Raw genomic sequence first — 8,289 nt, 5'->3', positions numbered from 1 at the left:
ACATCCCAGAGCGCCCATGGCTAAACTCTTTTTGAGCACCTCCAACGATGGCAACTCCACCACTGCCCTGGGCAGCCTGTTCCAGGACTTTCCAATCCTTTCAGGGAAGAAATTTTTCCTAGTGTCCAACCCCTAACACAACTTGAAGCCATTTCCTCTTGTCCTGTTGCTAGTTACTAGGAAGAAGAGACCACCCCCACCTCACTAGAACCTTCTTTCAGGGAGTTTGTAGAGAGCGAGGTGGTTTCTCCTGGGCCTCCTTTTCTCCAGGTTAAACAACCCCAGTTTCCACAGCAGGGCTGAAGTAGCTCAGTTGGGAGAGCGTTAGACTGAAGATCTAAAGGTCCCTGGTTCAATCCCGGGCTTCAGCAGTGCTGTTGGGAATGGTTTTTGCAATCACGCAACACTTAGAGGATGGCCAAGGGATCAGGCCCAGCCAGCATGGGTTTAGGAAGGGCAGGTCCTGCCTGACCAACCTGATCTCCTTCTATGATCAGGTGACCCGCCTGGTGGATGTGGGGAGGCCTGTGGATGTAGTCTACCTGGACCTCAGCAAGGCCTTTGACACCGTTCCCCATAGCAAACTCCTGGCCAAGCTGTCAGCCCATGGCTTGGATGGGAACACACTGAGATGGGTTAGGAACTGGCTGGAGGGCCGAGCCCAGAGAGTGGTAGTGAATGGTGCCACATCCAGCTGGCAGCCAGTCACCAGTGGTGTGCCCCAGGGATCAGTACTGGGCCCCTTGCTCTTTAACATCTTTATTGATGATCTGGACGAGGGCATCGAGTCCATCATCAGTAAATTTGCTGACGACACCAAGCTGGGGGCAGGAGTTGATCTGCTGGAGGGTAGAGAGGCTCTGCAGAGGAACCTCGACAGGCTGGGCAGATGGGCAGAGTCCAACGGCATGAGATTTAACACATCCAAGTGCCGGGTTCTGCACATTGGCCACAGCAACCCCATGCAGAGCTACAGGCTGGGGTCAGAGTGGCTGGAGAGCAGTCAGGCTGAGAGGGACCTGGGGGTGCTGGTCGACGGTAGACTGAACATGAGCCTGCAGTGTGCCCAGGCAGCTAAGAGGGCCAATGGCATCCTGGCCTGCATCAGGAACAGTGTGGCCAGCAGGAGCAGGGAGGTCATTCTGCCCCTGTACACTGCACTGGTTAGGCCGCACCTCGAGTACTGTGTCCAGTTCTGGGCCCCTCAGTTTAGGAAGGATGTTGACTTGCTGGAACGAGTCCAGAGAAGAGCAACAAAGTTGGTGAGGGGTTTGGAACATAAGCCCTATGAGGAGAGGCTGAGGGAGCTGGGGTTGCTTAGCCTGGAGAAGAGGAGACTGAGGGGTGACCTTATTACTCTCTACAACTACCTGAAGGGAGGTTGTAGACAGACGGATGTTGGTCTCTTCTCCCAGGCAAGCAGTACCAGAACAAGAGGACACAGTCTCAGGCTGCGCCAGGGGAGATACAGGCTGGATGTTAGAAAAAAGTTCTATACAGAAAGAGTGATTGCACATTGGAATGGGCTGCCTGGGGAGGTGGTGGAGTCACCATCACTGGAGGTTTTTAGGAGAAGACTTGACGGGGTACTTGGTGCTGTGGGTTAGTTGCTTGGGCGGAGTTGGATTGGTTGATGGGTTGGACGCGATGATCTTGAAGGTCTCTTCCAACCTGGTTTATTCTATGTATTCTATGTATTCTAACACTTGTACTCTAAACACTTCACCAGCTTTGTTGCCCTTCTCTGGACACACTCCAGCATCCAAATGTCCTTCTTGGAGTGAGGGCCCCAAAACCAAACCCAGTATTTGAAGTGTGGCTTCAGTAGTGCTTCTCAAGGCAGTGCTGCAACAAGTTAGACTTTCTCCAGAACCTCTGACTTGCTTAAGGTTTTTTTAACAACTGAAATGTACAACACCCCACCCCCATTCCCCCACATTAATTTGGTGGGAATTCAGTTTCTAGGTGGTGTTAGGTTAGAACTAGATGGATAATTCAATTAATCAGCCCTGATGCCTATTGATAAAGCTGGTAACTCAGATTCTCCAGGTACTGCTTTCTGACCTCTCTAGAGATGGGGAAGCTCCTGAAGGCAAGTGTCCCATTTTCATTTGGACCCCTGCATCAGACAAAATCCTGTTTTAAACCTTTGTCTCTCAAACACTGATATGAGTCTCATTTAGATGTGCAATGCATTGCAAAGGCTCATTTTATTTCAGAAAACCCCAAATTCTTTTTTGCACTGATCTAATTGCATGCTGTGTCCATTTACTCAGAAAAGAGAAGTTGAACTGGTGAGGATAACTCTCTTCCATCCTCCTTTGGGTTCCATTCTCCATGACATCTTCAATGCAGCAGAATCTAAACATCCTCTGAGTCCTAGCATAACTGCCATGATTTAAATCTCTCCTACCCAAACACATTTAACCCATCAGTATCTTATGACCCAGAAAGACATAAAACTCAATTTCCTCATTAACCTGAGCTTTGTGAAACTGCAATTACTGCCCTGTGTGCAGGCAGGAATTGAACTGAATAAGGGGAGAATGCAAATGCCAGCTGCTGCGGGCTACTGCTGGGAGGATAATACAGTCTGCTTGCAGAATCACAGAATCCCAGCATGGGAAGGGGTAGGAAGGGACCTCTGGAGATCATCCAGTCCAACCATCCCTGATAAAGCAGGGTCACCCACAGCAGGTTACCCAGGATGGCAGTGTCCAGGCAGGTTTGGAATCTCTCTAGAGAAGGAGACTCCACAGCCTCTCTAGACAGCCATTGTGTTACAGATCCAACATTCCACTAGCTAAGGTTTACAGTTACAGATAGTAATGCATGGTTACTACTTCTGCACTGGAGAGCATCTTCTGAGTGGGTGGTTTCATCTCACAATCAGATCTTGTTTTCCTCCCTGCCTTTTGTAATTCAAGATGTCAGCTTGGCATTTTATACATAGCCCCAGCATCCCTCACCCCAGGTGCAGCAAGAGAGAGCAAGAGGTTACAAACAAGGACTAGAGTTAGCAAAGTGAGAATCAATTTGAAGAGCACTTTTTGTTCACAACTGTTTCTTTCAGGTTTTCTTCTTGCCATTGAAACATGAGTGCACACTTTTCCAGGCTTGTGGACAGAGACTTTCTGTTTTTCACTTTGATCTAAGTGTAGGTGACCCAGCTGGACATGATCCTGTGCAACCTCCTGTGGGCAACCCTGCTTTAGCAGGGGGTGGGGGTTGGACTAGATGATCTCCAGAGGATCCTTCCAACCCCTGCCATGCTTGGGATTCTGTGATTTTTAAAAGTCAGTCAACCACATCCCTCACTGAAGGTGCTTAGGGATCCTAAGATGCCATGAGATGAAAGGAAAAGTCCTTCTCTGAACAAATTACTGATTAAACGGTATTGTGTAAACCAAGAAGGCCAACAGCATCCTGGCCTGTATCAGCAACAGTGTGGCCAGGAAGACCAGGGCAGTGGTCATACCCCTGTACTCAGTGCTGGGTAGGCTGCACCTCAAGTACTTGTGCTTAGTTTTAGGCTCCTCATTCCAAAAAAGTCATTGAGGTGTTGAAGGTGGTCCAGAGAAGAACAACAAAGCTGGTGAAGGGACTGAAGAATAGGTCTGTGGAGGAGCAGCTGAGGGAACTGGGGTTGTTCAGCATGATGAAGAGGAGGCTGAAGGGAGACCTTCTCATTTTGTACAATACTCTGAAAGGAGGTGGTAGCAAGGTGGGGGGTGGGGGTGTGTGTCAGTCTCTTCACCCAAGGAAGATGTAATGGGACAAGAGGAAACAGCCTCAAGTTGCACCAGGGGAGGATTAGGTTGCACATTAAAAGAAACCTCTTCACTGAAAAGGTTCTCAAGCCCTGGAACAGGCTTCCTGGGGAGGTGGCTAAATCCTCATCCCTGAAGGTGTTTAAAAGCCAGAGAGATGTGGTGAAGGACATAGTAGAGTTAGAGAATGGTTAGAGTCAATAATCTTAGAAGTCTTTTGCAACCAAAACTATTGTATGATTCTATGAGTGAAGGCATAGTTTTGAAGGCAGTGCTGGTCTCCTGGAAAAAACAAAACAAAAGAACCAGAAAACCTATACAGAGGAGGGCCTTAAGGATGTTTAGAGGTATAAAACAGCTTCTGAAACAGAAACTCTTGGAGATACTAGGACTCATCAAGCCTGCAATGATATGACTGATAGAAATGTTTGATATGGGATCTTAAAATGACAATAAGCACAGAAAAAAAATAAAGAGGAACTGATTGCTCAGCTGTTTCTTCTGGTAAGAGAACTCCAGGGGTGAAATGAATTAGCAGATGATAGGTGCAAATGAAAGGGAAGCACTTTTCTTTCCCCACAGTGCATCCTTCTGAGGCATAACTTACTGCCACAGCATACTGAAGGTATCAATAATTCAAAAAAATAAGTGCAAGCAATAACCAATTCTGGGAAGAAAAATCCATTGTACCACTACAATTCAGCCACTCAGGCGCACAAGAAGTTTAGCATCAAGACTGCCTACCGTTTTCCCATTTTCTCCTAATCCTTGCATATTAAAGGATGGCAGCGGGAGAAAAGCCTCTATTTTATGCCTATAATCATGAGGGATTAAGTTAAAGAGGCCCGAGCAGCCCCTTCCACTTCTCTGTTCTCAACAATCGAAGCCGCACTGGAGCAAACAAAGCCATGTCCTTAGGCAGAGGTCATCACTGGCTGCAGATGCATGTTGTGGTCTCCTCTTTCTCCCAGGGGTTATCAGAGCTCTGAGTTTTTTTTGTTTCCCTCCTACCATGACACTAGAAACCCCATCAAGGGCAGCTGCAGCTTCTTCTAAGAAAGAACTATAGTCATATGCCTGTAAAGATGCTGGCTTGGTCTGGTGGAAGGTGTGCCTGCCCATGGCAAGGGGATTTGAAGTAGATCATAGAGTCATAGAATCATAGAATCACCAGAGTTGGAAGTGGCCTCTAAAGGTCATCTAGTTTAACCCCCCTTCATCTTCCCAAAGGAGCCCCTGCTTCCTCTACACCATCCTGCACCCTGCCTAAACAGCTCCTGCTCCACCACTACCATTTTTGTACCCAGCCCAGAACCAGAAGCAAGACCCTCACCAGCCAAACTGCCACACAAAGGAGCTCAGCCCCAGTACAAAGACCCAGCCAGCACCCGTGGAGGATATTGGAGGAGTCATCAATCATTGCCCTAACAACCGGGGGGCCACCAGGCCCCCCGGCCTTTGTAGTCACCACCACCATCACCCAGTGTGCACCATAGGCACTCACCAGCGATGAGAGGAGGATCCTCAGCCCAGAAGGGCTCAGCTTAGGGCTTCTGCCCTTCCTGAGGGGGATTAAATAGGGGAGTGGGCGGGGAGGGCCAAGTGGCCACACCTGGGGTGGGAGGAGACTCCAACAGAGCCCAGGTGCTCTGCAATTTGAGGGGGAAAAGGGGAAAAATAGGGCAGGTGAGGGACTTCTGGGATGTCTAGGACTGGGGGGAATGGAGAAAAAACAGAAATAGGTAGATTCGGATTGGATGTTAGGAAGAAATTCTTCACCATGAGGGTGGTGAGACACTGGCACAGGTTGCCCAGGGAGGTGGTAGAAGCCCCATCCCTGGGAGTTTTTATTGCCAGGCTGGATGTGGCTCTGGGCAACCTGATCTAGTGTGAGGTGTCCCTGCCCATGGCAGAGGGGCTAGAACTAGATGATCCTTGAGGTCCCCTACAACCTCAGCAATTCTGTGATTCTAAAACAATTTTGCACTTTAGGCTGAACGTTAGGAAGAAATTCTTCACAGAGAGAGTGATTGGCCATTGGAATGGGCTGCCCAGGGAGGTGGTGGAGTCACTGTCCCTGAAAGTGTTTAAAATAAGACTGGATGAGGCACTTAGTGCCATGGTTTAGTTGATTAGATGGTGTTGGGTGATAGGTTGGACTCGATGATCTTGAAGCTCTTTTCCAGCCTGGTTAATTCTGCAATTCAGAATCTTCAGGTGCCTCCCCTCCTGTTTTTCATGCCAGCTTGGACAATTCCAATGAAACCTATCTTTACATATGGATCACAGAATGGTTTGGGTTGGAAGGGACCTTTAAAGGCCATTGAGTCAAAACCTCCTGCACTGAACAAGGAACATCTTCAACTAGATCAGGTTGATCAGAGCCCAATCCAACCTGACCTGGAATGGTTCCAGGGATGGGGCTTCTACCATTTCTCTGGGCAACCTGGGTCAGTGTCTTACCTTGCTTCTATCCAGTCTAAATCTCTCTCTTTTAATTTAAAGCCATCACCCCTTGTCCTGCCAAAGCAGGTCCTGCTGAAAAGATTATCCCCATCTTTATTAGAGGTCCATGTTTAGCTCATATCCAGGGCTAAAGGCAGCAGTTTTTCTACCACCCAATGGGCCCTCCCCAGTCAAGAAGAGGGATCATGAAGAGAAGACCCACAGGCTGGAATGAAAATAAATTTCATAAAACACCAAAATTGATTCCAATGGCAACATAAAGTATTGAAAGTTATAACCAGCTCAGTGAATCACAACAAACAGGAAAGCAGTCCTCAGGAACAGGAGAAGGAAGAGGAGCAGCAGAGGTGTTCTAGCCTTAGGATCATTGTTGTGGCCTCCTCTGGCCCCGCTCCAACAGGTCCACATCTCTCCTGTGCTGGGGACTCCAGAGCTGGACCCAGCACTGCAGGTGGGGTCTCAGCAGAGCAGAGGACCACAATCCTCTCCCTCCACCTGCTGCCCATGCTGCTGGGGATGCAGCCCAGGACACGATTGGCTTCTGGGCTGTTAGCACACATTGACGGCTCATGTCCAGCTTTTCACCCAGCAGCACCCCTAAATCCTCTGCAGGGCTATTCTGCATCCCTTTACCTCCTATCCAGGACTGACATCAGGGATTGCCCCAACCCAAGTGCAGGACCTTGCACTTGGCTTTGTTGAGGTTCACATGGACACACTTCTCAAGCTTATCCCAGTACCTCTGGATGATAGATACACACGGTAGACTTCATAACCCTTACATGAAACTTGAAAGGGCTTTAGAGAACATGAGAAGGAATTCTGGCTTGGAACAAAACATACCAATTTTAATCTAAAAAGCATCTTAATTCCCCATCACAATCAAACCCAGAACTAAATTCAAACAGGATTTTCCCTAAGAGACCAAAATCGCCTTCAGGAAGTAAAAAGGTAGAATTATAAATTAAACAAACCCCAAACGTTTCATAACTATCTGAGAGGATCTATGGAAAGCTGGAATCTTTCACAAGGGCTGGCACTGACCCAGCCTGACATCAAACTTTGTTTTAATAGGATCAGAGAATCACAGAGTGCATTGGGTTTGAATGGACCCTCAAAGGTCATCTTGTCCAAGCAGAGACATCTATAACTAGATCAGGTTACTCAGCAGACAGAACAGCACCCTTGGAGAATAATGGATAGAATTTGACCTCTGAAGTACCTAGAATTAAAGCTGGATCTTCACAGTTTTAAGGAAAAACACTCTTCATTTTGGCCAGAGGTGGATGGAAAAGTAATTTAACCCGTGGCCACCTAAATTAAGAAATGCTGCAAAGAAAACATGTCAGGGATAATTCTAGGAGTGAAAAAAAAAAAGGTGTTATGAGTCCTGATAGAATGAGAAGTAACAAATCACACTGGATTCTTACCAGTTTTTGAGCAAGTCATCAAAGGAAATCCTCAAGAAGCACAACTAAATAAATTGCAGCTATCATACAGATGCCTGAGAGTCAACTAAAACCATCCTTTCTGCCAGGAAAGATATTTAAGCAAATACAACTTTGCCCTCAGAATGAGATGTGTCTATTTTAAATCCTTCAATACTTCCTTCCTTGTATCAACACCACCACGCATTTGTGCATTTCTTTGACTACATCTTTAGTGCTCAAAGCTCACTATTAGACTTTAAGTTGCTGCTTTGGAAAAAAAGCAGTTTTGAGAAGAGAGAGTTGCTCGAGGAGGAAGCAGCAGTTGCTAATCCAACAAGACAGGTACCAGATCCTGCAGCGGTGGAGCTTCAGTGACCCCTAATGGCCAGCCTGCAACAGCCCTTGTACAGGACTCAAACCATAACCATAGAACCTTGCAGCGCTCCAAAGATTCTTCTTTCAGCTTAATATGAGCTCTGGCACTTTGGCTTTTCATTATTGAGGCTGTTTACAGCTTGCAGTGAAGACCACTGTACTACATGGAGCCTCGAATTTTGCCTGTTTGAAATGTTCTAAGCCAGAAAGCAAAGTGGACAAACTCTGCCCATTCTGACAATAACAGG

At 47.4% G+C, this 8,289-nt stretch overlaps 1 non-coding gene across 1 annotated transcript; it reads left to right on the top strand.

The window, feature by feature from the left end:
* Positions 1–298: 298 nt before the first annotated feature.
* On the top strand, positions 299–371 carry TRNAF-GAA (transfer RNA phenylalanine (anticodon GAA)). The gene has a single exon. It is a non-coding gene; the product is annotated as a tRNA-Phe (tRNA).
* The last annotated feature ends 7,918 nt before the right edge of the window (positions 372–8,289 follow it).

Source organism: Dryobates pubescens, chromosome 9 (genome assembly GCF_014839835.1).
Source record: "Dryobates pubescens isolate bDryPub1 chromosome 9, bDryPub1.pri, whole genome shotgun sequence".
Classification (NCBI taxonomy): domain Eukaryota; kingdom Metazoa; phylum Chordata; class Aves; order Piciformes; family Picidae; genus Dryobates; species Dryobates pubescens.
The sequence above is the reverse complement of the archived record's forward strand: the minus strand, read 5'-3'. Positions and strand labels throughout refer to the sequence as shown.